Source organism: Ambystoma mexicanum, chromosome 11 (genome assembly GCF_040938575.1).
Source record: "Ambystoma mexicanum isolate Mex_15411 chromosome 11, UKY_AmexF1_1, whole genome shotgun sequence".
NCBI classification, from domain to species: domain Eukaryota; kingdom Metazoa; phylum Chordata; class Amphibia; order Caudata; family Ambystomatidae; genus Ambystoma; species Ambystoma mexicanum.
The window spans coordinates 1409244474-1409260945 of NC_090934.1; the positions used below are offsets into that span (position 1 = coordinate 1409244474).

The following is a 16472-nucleotide window of genomic DNA, read 5'->3' on the forward strand; positions in this document are numbered from 1 at the left end:
TTCCTGTGCCCTCTCACCGGCACCAAGGGGCAGATCTTGAAGCCTTGTCTCTTGAATGATTAGGGAAATTACCATCCACATTTGTGTGTGGGCTGCGGCGCACGCGCCACTTGCATTTCGTTTGCATTTGAGGTTGCAGTGTTTGAAAGCTCTGGATAGACAGGGTGCGCTTCTAGCTGCAGTCTGCCTTGGTTGATCACTTAATTCTGAGGGGCAAGATAGCTCGGAGGCTAATGCAAAGCTTGAAGAGCTGTACACCAATAATAGGCATACTATAGCACAAATAAGAGCAGCGCACATTATGACACATGCGTGTTGCTGTAATTGGTTAATCGTATGTACTTTCATCGAAGTGTACATAGTTATGTATAGAGGCGATTTTGTCAATGTGTGTGCATTTACAGACAATACATTCATAGTGTATATATACATATATAGCCAGTATAATACCTATCTTATTATAAGCAGTGCCTTAAGTGGGGTGCTAAATCGAGGTGGGACTCTCGTTAGGGAGCGTGAGGTGTAATTGGGCCATGCCCCCTAACGAGTACCCCCCTCGGTGGCTGGGGCGCACTGGCATTATTACCTTTGGTGGTGCGCCAAGCCCCTCCTTTTAAATAAAAGGAGGGGCTTTTATTTAACACCAGTGTGCCCCAGCTGTCGCACACAGCAGGCAACCCTTTCATTCAAGGAGCTGCATGGTTGAAGGGTTGCCTGCAGACTCGCACAGCTCCTTGAATGAAAGAGCTGCCTGCTGCGTGTCTCTGTACTCAGAGAACGGAGGGCAGGGCCTCTGAGTACAGAGACCTCAGGCAGCCTGTTTATCCGAAGGCTATGCTGTAAAAAGGCTGACTGCAGGTGTCAGTACTTCGGTGTTAGAAAAAAGAAAAGGTGGCACCTTTTCTTGTTTCCAAACCAAAGTGCTGACACCTTACAGGCAGCCCTCGAACTGTGTAGCGATTAACCTACACAGGCTGCCCGAGGTGTCGGCATGGTTGACCAGGTAAAGTGGAACACAGGCAGCATCCATAGAAACTGAGTCAACAACCCCTGCCAATCCCACCCAACATCCTCACTCGCCTCTTAGGTGCTACTAGGTACCACAGTGTTGTGGAATTATCGCGATATCGGCATTCACCACACTAGCTGAGTTGTGGACATGGGCTGGTCCACTGGCCTTATGAGTGAGAAGGGAGTACAGATGGGGTTGTGAGGGAGGCTGGTGGAGGTTGGGGTCAGTTGTGAAAGGGACCTTGAATGCCGAATGAGCCCGGATCAGGACAGAGGCGCAGGGTTGCCCCCCCCACATCACCTGGGGAGAAAAACAGCCCAGAGCCTCAATTGAGGATAGAGAGGCCAACTAACCGATTCCACTAACAATTTTCCCTTCTGCATACACCCCTCAAACTCCAAACCAAACACAACCACAGACCTACAGCACAACAAACCGCACACACTTCACTACATTGCAACAACAAAACAAAAAACGCACATAGACTCGCACAACAGCACACAACGAATACCGGCCGCAAACACCCCAGGCCCAGCCAACTGACCCACCGGGCTTAGGCTGTCAACAGCACATAACTGCGCTCTTGCACTTTTCCAGCTTCCTCCCACTAACTCACCCCCCTTCATCTTTCAGAGCCGCCAGAGCGCCAGGTGATCACTCTGGTGGTGATAGTGCGCGGTACAGATGTCCTTTAACATTGACATGGTTGGGGCTTGTCTGGGTGAGCACTGGCTCAACGGTCCTTGGGAGACTGCCGGGGATCGGCCCGGCTAGCCCAGGCCCACTTAAAGCCCTGATAATTCTTCTTTAAGTGAAAACAGAACTCTTATGCATATATATTTTTCTTGCAATGTTTCAAAGTTCGGAATATATTCTAGGGCGGCTGTAGTTAAGGTGAACTGTTGACTTATGTGAACATGTTGCTAATTACCTTTGACTTGCTTGGCAGATATGATTGACATTTTCCTTTTGAGTTATGGGCCTGGACCCCTCACTATTGGAAAATTGGGGTCCAACTGGTCAAAAATTGAGTGCAGGAAAAAGCAGTTTTTGGTCTGAGCACGTTCATTTTCCCTTTGAAGAAAAAGGTGCTTCCATTGAATAGGTGCACAAAGCCGCTTGTTGGATATGAGTCCAATAAGGACCGAGGTGGAAATCGTCGCAGGTATTCCTTTTCTTTTGTTCGGTGTAAATCTGTCCAGTAGACTTTTTAAAAGCTTTTTTATAGCTCTTACATGATGCATTTCCTGAAACATAGGCAGTGGTTTTTCAAAAGCAAAATTCCATTGCCATCTTTGATTTTTGCAATAATTTAACTTCTATATTTATTATGTTACGATTTATGCTAAAACCTTTGACATATCAACGTAATTTATCCAAGAGAAAAAAAGTAATCTCAAGCTTACATGCATTTCATCAACATCATACTATGTGAAAAGGGCTATACCTAAACACTATCATTTAAAAAACAAACTCATAAATTGGATTACATAGTATGCTAAAAACACCATCATAAAAACAATACATTTCGACCAAATTATAAATAAATATATGAAGTGTCTCGTCAAGAAAAGTGCAACGTTTTTCTAATCACGACTATTTTTAGCAAGGTAAAAAAGCTTAAAATGGCATTAATCTTAAAACAAATGTACCTAAACAATACAATGTTTAAAATCGTCCCATAAATTAGGTTACATACATAATGGTAGAAAAACACAGACCATTTTACCCTAGTGCGTAGTAACTCCATAAAGCGCAACATTAGGATCAAAACTGCCTTAACTATCTTAAAGCAGCTATTTCCTTCAACAGGATAAGAAAAGGTAATAAAAGGTGGTATGAGAATTTCTGGATTATCTAAAATTCTAATCTGCGATGAAAATCAGATGAATGTATCTCATTGTAGCTATGGAGAGCTTGTCCCCTGGGTTTGTTAACAAATAATGCCACATTTGCTCCCACACGCATGTGCCTGTATGTGTCATATACCTGCCAAAAACTGTTGAGCGCGTAGTACAGACAACACGTACATAAAATCATTAAAAGGAATTAGAGTCTTGATGCCCTAGCTGCAAAAGCAGCATAGTCTCTCCTGCCTCGGGACTTTTGCTCTCGCTTCAAGCATATCTAGACTCGAGAGCAGGTTAAGTTTTATTCTTAGAAGATCACTTCTACATACATAGTCTGAGTACATGTTTCTGTAGGTCCGGCTGCAAGGTATTATATGGTTTAACGTCAAACTGAAAGTGATCATACACCTTGTAACCAACCAGCAATTCTCTGTTAGTGATCCCGTCATGTTCTAAAATGTTTTTCTTTACCTTAAGAGGATAATGTACTAGCTCCATGTCAATAGACACAACTTTACCTAATATTAACTAGCAAGCGCAAATCCATGTATTAAATATCCTACATGAATGACTCATCTACATGCCATTCAACATAGCGAACAGAGTACTTTCCGGCGGTATTAGTACTTATCTGAATAACAATGATAGAAAGTCATTCAATTCGTGCCTGTAGGGAGACTAACCCTAATTCGTGGCGGGTTGCCGCCAGTGGAGTACCCATTGGAAGGCCCAAGACCACCTTCCAGATTCATGATTCAAACCTTGACCAGTTCCAACCATCACCTAATGCCTCAGCGATACGGATAATCCATGGCACTATTTTCTGGTTATACATTGTTATTACCGGTCTCAGATATAATTGACCATATCTCTTATCTAGTAATCGCAACTGGGCAACTGCGCTGGCCATGGCAGATTTTATCAATGCGTCATCCGACAATTGGGAGCCCCATCACAAAATCAGACGCCCAGTTACATAAAGTTTTTAACAATACTGAGGGCTTGGTTTTCAATTGACCAATTGTACAAACTTCTCGTCTTTAATTTTTGTTGAGGGATTCATTATCAATATTTTGGATTTAGCAATGCTATGTTCCAAATCTATATATTTAAAATATTTATTACCTCCAACGAGCATTGCAGCCCAATCGGCCTGTAATCAAGGAGTACCAAGTCCTCCGCTTAAACGGGCCTATTGATCGATTGACCAAGGATTGGTCATTTCCAAACAACTGTGAAATACCTTTTAGTAGGAATCCACCCTCCCTAAAGGACTGCATTTCTCCTGACCCTCTTGAACCCTGAAAATTCTCTCCCCCCAGAATTATTAACTGATGGGAACGGTTCACTACTGTACAATTATGTTGTTTGTTTTTTCCTTCATTTTTTTTTCCTCCATCGTTTTCCAAAATTTGCTGTTACTGAGTCTCACGAATGCACCTCAACAGCTTCTCTCCCTTTTTGTTTTGTTTTTGAATTTATTGGTTTGTTAATTTGACTGTAAAGTAATGTTCTCTCTGTTTATATGTAAATAACTTAGAGACCAATGCACTTTACTTATGTCTTTTTTCTACCTACGCTAGCCAATTGGCATGTATTATCTTGATTGTCTTACTTCCAATGTGCTAAATAACATGCTATTAAATTCATGTATTTTTTTTGGTACTAATGAGACCATGAATACGACTGATATTCATTCTAAACAAGTCTTAGTAATTCACTGTATTTGAATTCTAACACTTCTCATTTTGGGTTTTTGGTGATTTATTAGAACACTGACTCATTTCTGTTTAATGTAATATACAAAACTAAAAGTATATTTCAATTCCAAACCGGCGGGCGGCTACCACACCACCCAGTTATGCACTATCGATCGATTGAGCCTGCATAGCACATTGTTGATCAATAGATTTTAACAATTACCAGAAACGGGAGCCGTTACTAGATTGGAGCCAGTTCAGCATCGATTCTGCGTCATGTTGATATGTTATATATCAGTGACTCTTAACCCAATTGGTACATGTTTGTTTTAGTTTTTTTACACTTCTAGTGCCCATCCCGCCCTGCTTCATGGGTAATCCTAGATCGCATTTTTCCTTCAAAATCATAATACTAAATATGTGGAGATGGTTACCCATACCAGGACCCTTATTAAGCTTCCAAGCTGGGACTAATCCTATCAACAGATTTTGCAGAAGGGATGCCAAGTCAAAAGGTTCCTGCTTAGCAAACTTTCCTTCATCGTACCACTCATTTATTTTTGAGTTAAACCTCATGACATTGATGGGTGCCAGATAATAGCATGGTCTCTCACCCTTATGTTTAAGCATAGGTTACTAATTACAGTCTTACCTCTTTCCATATCTAACGCCATGTTCAGTATTACTTGGCAGTGGTTGCTACCTTCCTGGGGTGCAGCAGTTAAGTTTTTGCATTTGGGCACCAAATGATTAGAGACCATTATATAGTCTAAGGTTGACTCAGCAGCAGAGCTAAAACGATTACACTTTGCAGGTATATATCCTATTTGGTTGCCATTTAAAGGTGTTATAGCCTTCTCATTCAGGATATTTCTAATAGGTTTCGGTAATAATAATGAATAAATGTTAACTAATAACTTTAACCAATAGAAAATAGCGAAAAACACTAAATTTGTTATGAAAAATATATATGGGGGTTGGGGTAAGGGATTAAAACGGGTGGGAAGAGGGTTGGGTTATAATCATAGAGAAACTGGGTGCTTGAGGGGAACCCCCAAATATTTTTTTTTCTTTTTTTCAGTTTTGTTTAAAACTTTTCATTTAAATTTACATAGATCCCTCCTAATAATACGACCACAGTCTCTCGATACCTTTGAAGTTTTTCTAGCCCCGTTTCTATCATAGTAGCGTTCATATAAACATTCACTATTAAAATCCCCCAATAGTATAACACCCATATCTAATTCTGGTGCCTATATTTCAAGAGAATCTAAAATGCATTCCATAAAGTGCAGCAAATTAGTCATGAGCGGCTTAAATTACACATTCAAAATAATGCATCCTGCAAGTACATGAGAATCAACATCACAGCAGTCCAATTTAACACCCAGAATATCACATCTTCCAATATCCAGCATTGTCATAGTATTACCACTTTTGCCTCTACACGCTGGCTCAAAACTGATCTCAAACCATTCCATGACTGGGTTATCAGTGAGCCATGTGCCTTGTAGACAAATTATGTCGGCTATTGACCATAGGTGATAATTTGTTGTAAGGTGCTGAAATCCATGTGTGTTCCATGACACCAGTTATTTGCTGATTTCACGTACTCCCTTGCCTTATGTGCCCTCGTTCGTGCAATGTGTTCATGATATATGACCAGTCATAGTACACTTTTTGTTTTTCTTGTAAACCCTTTGTAATATCGTGCCCAGCGGACATTCCTGATTTTACCGTAACCACTAAGGGCTCTTGTGTAATGGGCTGATAAGCACTAAACATTACATCTGCTATTGGTGATGAGTTCGGGGAAGCCGTGGTATCGTTAATTAGGTAACACAGTTGCTTTAAAGTTAAACATTATTGTAAGACTTTATCCTTAACCCGCTCAGAGTAAAAAGCAAGTCTCACCAAATTAACTCTACTATTGTCAATAAATTCCACTTCAGCTAAGTTTTTAAACATTTTAACCTATGCAATTTACTGAACAAAGTTAGCACATAATGCCTATTTAAAGGGAACACACCACTTACTACAAAAAGACGTTCCAGAGTGACATGCGTCAGAGCTGCCCCCTCTGTCCCATAGCAGATTCGGACTCAGAGCTCTGTACACCTACTGGCAGATCACCTATTCGTGGGAGTCTAAATTGAGTCTTCGTCTTAGTGTCTTATTGCACAGGCACCTTCACTGGAGCTTTAGCTGGTGTGTCTAGCTGGCTTATAATTTGCTTTCTTTTTCCTCCCATGACCGGAAAAGTGGAAATACATTCTCTGGTGTACAAGATTGTTTATTAACTGGTACAAAGGGTGATGAACCCATAGGTAATCTCCTTGGCCCGTCTGCTGCTGTGGCTTTCTCAAACTCGGGTACATTGCGATATTCTTCTATTGTCTTAAAAAAAAAAAGCGCAGGCTCCTCCTCTTCCCCATCGGCAAGGCAGAAATGAGAGACCGATTCACAGAACTATCGAGGCCTTTCTCTCCATTGGGTTTTAATACACTTTTAATTAATCCATTAGCTGCTTATTTTATTTTTATTAGTACACTTAGATATTGGACACTTCCCTTTTGGTGCCACCTGTGTCTGGACTGTGGTAGAAATCTTTTTCCTTGTTATTTTCGGGTGGCTTTTTTTCTCTCTTTACTTAAATCATTCCAGTACCCAAAGTCTCAGTGTCATAAGTCTCTATCGAGGAGTCTACTACAAATTCTAATGAGCAGAGGAATTTTCGTGAGCCCTTTTCTTTTTTGTTGTGGCACGTTATTGACATTCTTGGTTTTTTTAAAACATGTTTTGTTTGTAAAAAATCTTTCTTCCTTTTCTGTTGAGATATTATGGGCTCAAACTTCCTCCACATTGGTGGAAGCCTCATTATCTTCGTCAGCTATTTTCCCATGTAGCTGATTGGTCAACGTTAAACCTAGATTATGTTTAGCTCCTTCCAGAGTATTATTTATGTGATCAGACGAGGGCCTGGTCTGACTCCCACTGTCATGTACTGTTAATTTAGGTTTGATAGTTACTTTGGCGCGGTCCTCCAAGGTCACTTCGAGATACATTAAACTTTTATTTGTAAGTAGTTGACTGCGTGCCATAACATAGCTGTCTATAAAATTCATTTTTAGCACATAGATCACAAAGTGTTGTTTGTATTTTCCTTAATTCATGGTGGACCAGGTCATGGCCTTTATCCATTTCATCAAGGACTTCTCACAAGTGCTCACTCCTTTTTATCACAAGCTTCGTTAACGCCGCCTTCTCTTCAGGCATATTCCTGGCCTCCCTGAAGGAAGCCTGGGTCCGCCTATTAATAAAAAATCTACACTCCACCCGGCTATCCCCAGCAATTACCGGCACATCACCACTGTCCCTTTCCTGCTGAAAATCCTGGACAGAGCCGCGTATCTCCAAATACAACACTGCCTGGAAATCAACCACATCGTAGGGCTGCAACAGTCTGGCTTCCGACCTGGGCATGGAACAGAATCTACCTTATTGGACCTAATGGTAATGATGCCATTAGGGAGGAAGGCAAGCCAGCCCATCTCCTCTTACTAGACCTATCTGCTGGCTTCAGTCTGGTGGACCACAACATTCTCTGCCACCACCTTGCCTCAGCAGCCAACTTCTCACCCAAAGCCTCTTCATTGATCGGTAGGCCAGAAAGGAAGCTATCCATTAGAGTCTTTTCAGATAACGCCTGCGCCCCTTCCTCATCTCACCTGGTGTGCCCCAGCGTTCCTGTGTGTCACCCACGCTTTACAACATTTTCACCAAACCCCTCTGTGATCTCTTGGACTCCATCGGCATATCTTACACAAACTGCGCCGGTGATACACAAATTCTTCTACCTTTCTCCGGGAACTACACTGAAGACTCTAAAATACTCAATGCAATTTACTTGACGATCCAGGCTTGGATGGCTGCTAATGGTCTCTGTTTAAATGATGGAAAGACAGAGATCCTGTTGGTTGGTCCTCCAGCTGTTTTAAAAAAAACGAGATCTCCAATACTGCAATTTCAATATTGACAGGTTTCAGATTCCTGTCTCCTCATCAGTAAAGACCCTAGGTGTTTACCTTGACTCCACAGTTTCGCTGACACATCAGGTCAACGCCATTGCCTCCTCAGCCGCCTACACCACAAAGCTAATCAATGCTGCCAGACCATCCCTAGCTCTTAAAAAGTCTGACCATTGCAGGGCCATCATCGGAGCCAGGCTAGACTATTGCAGTGCCCTCTTCGCTGGCACCTCTACGCATAACAACCACAAGCTCCAGTGATCCAGAACAATGCTATCTGTGCTGCTCTTAACATCCCAAAAAGAGAGCACATAACCGAGGCAGGAAGAAGCATTCACTGGCTCCTGATCAAGGAAAGTATCATCTTTAAAACTTTATCCATCACTCACCTGTCTGTCCAATTCTGTGCCACCCTACCTCTCCCAAAGATTCTCAAAGTGTCCCAGTCCTCTAGAGCTACTAGATGGACACACACACACACACACACACACACATGCGCGCACGCGCACACGCACACACGCACACCCCCCCCCCCCCCAATCTAAGGGCAGAGCAATCCTACTGGTCATTCAGGAAAGCACTGAAAACTCCTAATCCACCCGTCATTTCGCATACCTGTGTAACTGGTTCTTGAACCAGGTGCATCTATGCCCCTCTCTTGCTCATAATTGAGCGTAACTGGTTGTAACAGTGCTTTGATGTCTGGGGGGTTTGTGCCCTTAACAAATGCAAAAATAAATACATTGAATTTAAGATCCTCGATAATACAGTGAATGAGAAGGCATCTATAATCTGTTCCCCTTGTGTCCTATCCAGCTGGTTATGATCAAAATTCCATGGTAGATCATGAACCAGTTTCCTTGATTGAAGTTAATGGGTTAGTGTTTCGGAATGATTTTTCAAATAAAACAGGAGATGATTCAACGGACCCTTTTGGTGTAGGTCTGCATAGAGGAACTTCCTCCTGTAACATGATGGACTATAGGACAAGCATGACCCAAGGGACAAACAAACCCGCTTAGCTAGTTCTTGTGACACGGCTGGGGCGAGAATGGATACATCTGAAATCAAATTGTCAATCTGACAAGACAACAGGTCCTCTACTTCTATATGCTCCAATGAGCATTAAGTACCTGAAACCTTGCCACCAGCTTCACAGTTAATATTATAAGGACCAGCCAAAGGGGTTTCTAAGTCGGCAATGTTGTTAGCGTGCCTTCAGCCATCTGCACTTGCAGCACAGGCGGAGTCTGGGAATAATCATACTCCTATGTCCCGACCCCTTTCCTCCATACTTGTGGGACATTCTGCCCTTTGGGACGGGACTGGAGCACTTTTGTTAAAAAGCATCAAAAAAGTAATTGTTGTCCTTCTTTTATTTCTATTCGGGGCCACCACACGTGGCTGTAACCCCCCCTCTTGAGCTCTGCCCGCGTACCACCCTTCAATTCTTTTTATCTGAGCAGTTAGGGTAGGACGCATTAGCATCACTGGAATTTTTTTCTTTTATTCCCTTTGTCCTTCCTCCTTTTCCGGTTCCATGGTCATCTTGTCCTCCGTCTATGCCGCATCGTTTGGGATTTGTGTCCTGTTTGCCCTGCGAATGTAGTTTCGTGAGGGTGGATCCCCACTCTCTTTGCCTGGAGTGTCTTGGCCCGGAACACCATTGGGGCTCGTGCTTCTATTGTGACTCCCTTTCCGCCTGTGCTCTCCAGTGTTGCCTTGTCAGGTGGCTGGAGATGTGTCAATGCGTTACTCCACCGCATTTGCAGCTCTTCATCGATGGAAAAAAAAGCGTCCAGTGAGTTCTTTGCTTTTTAGGGCACCCCAGCCAGGGGACACCTTTCTGGTGTCTTCCAGGACCGGGAGGGGCTCAAATAGCTAATAGGCACACCACAGCTTCCTCAGAGGGTCCCAGAAGCGGGCCTGCCAAAACCGGATCTTCTTCCGAGGTTCCCCATTTGGGGGCTAAAGTTGGACACAGTTCTTCTGTGGCTATGGGTACCAGGTTTTACCCTGAGGTTTCCGCATCTGGAAATTCCCACACCGAGTCTCGACTCGAGGCCCCTCTCGAGGGAGCTAAACGTACTGGGGTTGAACCCGAGGTTCCCCTTCTTGGGGCTAAATCGAATACCGGCAGAATTGAGGGACCCACTTTGAGGGTCCTGTCGGTGAGATACATCCGTCAGCCTTCCCACGCTCAGGGCCATGCTGTTACCAGTTCTGTCGAGGAGGCAAAGAAGGCGGGCACGCACCACAGGCCTTTCAGTACCGGCTTCCGAGGTTCCTCCACTGAAGGCTAATTCTGGGACAAGTACCTAAGGTGTCCAGTAAACACCCTAGATATGCCAGTACCGGCTCTCCCGAGGTTCCTTGCTTCAAGGCTAAAATGGCACATAAGGCCCCAGACTCTCCTGAGGAGACTATTGCCTCACTTTCTCCTGTGATGCAGTTCGAATCAGGTGTTGACAAAATGGTGGTCCAACCTCAGCAGACCACGGTGGCCATTTTGACTACCTCTTACACCAACGTTACCTACGGCTGGTGCTGGGGGGTCTCGTTTTGGGGGAGAGCAGCCTTTTCTACGTTATGTGGATAACAAAAACCCATTCCGCCCTCCGATGGATTGACGTGCTCAGACACCGCTGCCTCATACAGTCTCGCTTCCTTCACCACTTCCTCCTCTGCCTCCACTTTCCCCGGTAGAGAAAACACTGGGAGCGCAGTCTAAGAACTCTTTAGGACCTGAGGCGGTAGGCACAGCAGATCAGTCTTCTGCTCCTGCTTCACTGGACGACGATCAGATGGACCAGGACAGCTATGAGCCGCCCCGCTGTATTAGAGCATTTCATAACTGGATGCTGCACATGATGGCACTGCTTGATATTCCAGTACCCGAGGCCCCAGCTCCACAAGAGGGCGTGCTTTCTGGAGGCTTCACTGTCTCCTCAGGAGCGCAATGGCCTGTTCCTCCATTAGGACGTTTGGGCTGAGGCCGTAAGGTTTGGGGAAAAACCTCATTCCGGGCAGCATCTCAACAAGAGGATTGACGTTCGCTAGAAGCTTCTTGCCTCTGAGGACATATCTTTGTCAGCTTGTCCGGTCCCTTTGTCACCGGTGGTGGCAGCAGCCACCCTCCAGTCCAAGCCGGCCTCTATATCCTCGACTGCAGCGGCCAAATCTTCTCCAAGGAAGATGAGCTTCTTGACGCCATTGAGAAGGTCTTTTCCAATTCAGCACTCCAGCCTTGTCAGGCTAACACTGACCATATCCTGGCAGCAGCCATTGTCAAGCTATGGAGAGAACTAGCTGATTTCTAGGGATGTATTCTTGCAGATACGCTTGAGGACTTCAAAGCCGGTTTGTTGGATGCCAAAGTGCTGGCACAAGATCTACTGGAGGCTGCGGCACACCACGTAGACACTTCTGCTCGAGGCATCATGGTCGAGGTCGACATCTCCCACTAAGCGTGACTCCATGCGACGAAGTTCTCAAAGGAAGTGCAGGACAAGGTGCTTGATCTTCCTTTTGATGGTAAGGAATTGTTCCATTCCTTCACAGATGAGGAGCTAACAAAAACCAAGGCGAGCACTCAAACAGCCAAGTCCTGGCGAAAGCTCCAGCTCAGGCTCCTTATACACAGAGATCAGGGTCCCAAACTCATTCCTTCTCTGGATTGAGGGGTTTTGAGGATCGCTGTGCACGCCGATTTGAGGCTCTGGTTGGCGGGCCCCGCCGTAAGCAGCAGCGGTAAGGTGGCCGGTTTTTCTCTCAGCCATCAGCCTCCTCTCCTGGGACAGGTAGTCTCCTTGCAGACAAATCATCCAAATTATATTTTTTGTCGGTCGCACGAGACTCCGGTGGGAGGATGAATTTCATCTCATCTGGAGGCGTGGCAGACCATCACCGAAGACCAATGGGTTTTTGTCAATCGCTTGGGCGGGCTTCCGCTTGCCCCTACCCCACCCTTCAACCCTCCTTTCCAGCAGGTTGGGTTGCCCTCCCTCAGAGCTGAGGTACAGAAACATCTAGACCTCATAGCGGTGGAGCCTGTTCCCCTCAGGAAGCAAGGGGAGGGCTACTACTCCCGTCTGTTCAGTGCCCTAGATTTTTCCCAGTTCAATCTTTCGCTGCCCCAAGAGAAATTCAAGATAACGCCCTGCCAGATAAAGTCCTCTCTCCGGAAGGGCAACTGGTGCAGCGTGGTAGACCTCCTCAGCTCGGCCCTGTGTGTCTTTACGAAGATGTTGTTCATTGCAGCATTCCTCAGTTTACAGGGGATTCATGTATACCCATACTTAGACGATTGGCTCCTGCGCAGTCCTTGCCCACAGATGGCCTTGGCCAATCTTCAGTCACTCCTTCAGCTCCTGTTCCATCTTGGGCTATCAATGAATTGGAGGAAATCATCCATGACGGTCTCTCAAAAGCTGATCTTTCTGTGTTTCCGTTGGAATATGGTCAGTACCAAGGTGTTCCTAACGACGGACAGGAATGCAGACCTGTTGACCATGTGTCCGCACTTCCTCCAGTCCTTGCACATGACTGCCTGGTGGTCCAAAGACTTCTAGGTCTCATGGCTTCTTGCGTGTTAGCTCTACCTCTTGCACGTCTGAAGATGAGGAGCACTTAGCTAGCTCTTCGGAGCTGTTGGTCCCAGTCTTCGGATCCGGATTCCAAGATGAATCCGGTGCCATCATGCATGACGGCGGATCTACAATGGTGGTCATCTGCCAACAACCTTTGTTTGTTTTATTTATTTGTATAGCGCTCCAGACCCGTAGGTAGAAGGGCGCTTAAGGAAGCAGTTACAAAGAATGAAATATACATTTACAATGTACAACAATTTACATAATTTACAAGCATATTTAAGCAATCGGCAAGTTCACAGATATTAAAAGAGGAGGTAAATGCTACTCTTTATTCAGTAACCATCCAATAACATGTTTCCTAAAGATCGGAAAGGACTCAATGGTTTTAATGTTGAGTGGTAAGGTGTTCCAAAGATGGGAGGCAAGCACTGTGAAGCTAGCGCCTCCTACTCTTTTTAGTGTAAATGTAGGCACTAACAGGCATAAGGAGTTGGATGATCTGGTGGTACTGGTGATGGATTTCATGGTGAATTTGTTAGTGAGATACGTTGGGGGTAGGTGGTTTAAGGCCTTGTATGTGAGGCAAATGGTTTTAAGGTCAATTTTGTTGTTGTATGGAGAGCCATTTACACGCTTTCCTAGTTGTGGAAATGTGCTCACGTCTTGGGATGTTGAGTGCTGCACGTAGTGCATTGTTTTGGAGGACCTGGAGTTTGTTGATTGATTGGTTGACGCCTAGGTATAGGCTGTTACAATAGTCCAGTTTGGACTGTACGAGGGCTCTGGCAAGTGTGAGGCAGCTATTAGAAGATAGGAAAGGTCTGCTAGCCCTAATCGGCTTGCCAGTGTAGGCGGTGGCTGAGGCGGTCATATTGATTTGTTTGGTGAGGTTGGTGTTGGCATCAAGGTAAAAGCCTAGGGTTTTCACACTTTTAACAGTAGGGATGGTGTTGCCATCGATAATAATGTTGTTGTAGCAAGGACTGAGTTTCGACAAGTTGCTGAGAGAGCTAACAAGGAGAAGCTCTGTCTTCTCATCATTCAGGCAAAGGCCATGGGTGGCCATCCATGCCTGAATGATAGAAAAGATTTTGTTAATCTGGGTGACGTCTGCGTTGTAGTTGCCTGAGATGGTGAGTAGTATCTGGGTGTTGTCTGCATAGTTGGTTTAGGTGACACCCAGACGGTCCAGTTTGCCGAATAACGGCTTTGTAAATATGTTATACAAAGTGGGGGAGACACAGGAGCCTTGTGGTATTCCGCATGTGATGGGGATGGGGTGCGCTCCTGCTGTTGTTCAGAAAACTCTCATAGTTCTGTTCGCCAGGAAGGATTGTATCCATGAGGTGGCGGAAGGGGAAAAGTGGGCTGCAATAGATAGGTGGCTGCAGAGGATTTCGTGATCGACTAAATCGAAGGCCACTGAGAGGTCGAATAGGAGTAGGATAGCAGCATTATTTTTGTCTTTGATTTCATCAATCTGACTTTTGAGGTCAACAAGGGCGGTTTCTGTTCCATGTTGAGGTCTAAAGCCAGATTGACCTGTACCTAGAAGTTGGTTGGATTCTAGATACTCCTGAATTTAGAGGTAAGCGACTCTGTCCAAGATTTTTAGTAGGAATGGGACTGTGGTGATGGGTCTATAATTAGCGGGTATGGCTGGGTCAAGTGATTGTTTTTTGAGGAAAAGAATAAACCCGGGATTGTTTTAGGTTGTTGGGGACTTAGTTATTAGCGAAGGAAAGGTTAATAAGTTTAGTGATAAAAGGGGAGAGGTCTCTGGCTGTGTCTTTTATTATCTGGGCAGGACAGCTGTCCCCTTTGCAATTAGAGGGTTTTAAGGAGGTGATGATTTTTTGGACTTCTGATGTTGTATCTTAAAAGTGAAGCCTACATTAGCAAAGATAGGTGTAGGTGAGCTTAGGCTGGTAGACTTGCTGCTGAAGAGTTGTTGACGTTTGTTCTCCATTTTGGTTTGAAGTCCTGTGATTTTGATGTTAAGGGCGTTCTGGATACTGGTGCACCAGGGTTTGTCTTTCGTGCAGGTGTCTAATGGTGGATTGGGATTTTCTAGTTCCTTTAGTATTTTAAATAGTTCTTTGGTGGAGGAGCCTGCCTGATCTACCCTAACGTTATAGGCATCTTTTTTTCTGCGAATTATCTCCCTTTTATATAAGGCGGATGTATTCCTAAGACTGGATTTATTTTCCGCTGATGGGTTAGTTTTCCGTAAGAGTTCTAATTTGGCTTTCTGTTTCCTGAGTAGTTTAAGTTCGGGGGTGTACCACGAGTTCAAGCGGGCTGTTGGTTTACTTTGCGTAGTTTCAAAGGGGTAATGCTATCAATAGCATTGGCCTTGGAGTCGTTAAAGGTGTCAACCAGTAGGTTTAGATCGGCATTAGCCGGTAGAGCGTTTAGGGTGGGTAGGACCAGGGGTAATAGGGCCTCGGCAGTAATGTTGCGTTTGTTTCTGGTCGGGCAGGCTGGTGCAATGGGGCACTTTTTAGGAGCTACATGATTGATGATGATTTTGAGAGGGATGAGGTAATGATCTGTCCATGTGAGAGTTTGGGGGTCCTTACAGGTGCCGTTGCAGTTGAGAGTTGCTACCCAGTTGATAATTCTGCTTTTCTGGTGAGTGGGTAAGATACTGAGTTGAGCGAAGCCGTGCTCCGTTAGAGCGTTTGCTAATGATGTAGCTGGAGCATCGTTAGGGTCGTTATAGCCAAGATTGAAGTCACCGAAGATAATAGTTTGTGCTAGAGGCTTGGAATTTTCAGCAATGAGCGACGTGATGTCTTCTTCAAAGACTCAAGGTGGGCCTGGGGGTCTATATATAAGGTGAAGTGTGATCGTACTTGTGGGAGAGGTTTGTAACTTGACAGTGAGTAGCTCACAAGATTTAAGTGATAAGGAGGAGACTAATCTGCAACCTAGTGGTGATTTAGAGATAATCGCTACACCACCTCCCCTACCATTAGGTCTGTCAGCTCTGAGGATGGAATAGTTGACGGGATAGCTAGAGATAAGTATGGTCCTGACGCCTCATGTAACCAAGTTTCCGTTAAGGCGAGGAAGTCGAGATCATTAGTTAAAATGGTGTCGGCAATTTCTGTAGTGTGTGCCTCCAGGGATCTGACATTGAGTAAGGCTCCTTTTAGGGGCCGTGGTTCGGGCTTATTAAGGGCCTTCGGTTTCTTATCGGTTTCGGTGTTGAGGTTGGCAGAGTGCCTACTAATTTTAGGGGGCAGCCTAGTGCATAATCTATTGTTACGTGCTGTAAGGTTGGG

The 16472-nt window shown here is 44.7% G+C and overlaps 1 protein-coding gene across 1 annotated transcript in view; it reads left to right on the plus strand.

The window, feature by feature from the left end:
• Positions 1-16472, plus strand: part of IGF1R (insulin like growth factor 1 receptor) — a 1701728-nt gene that overhangs the window by 87232 nt on the left and 1598024 nt on the right. The window lies entirely within an intron of this gene.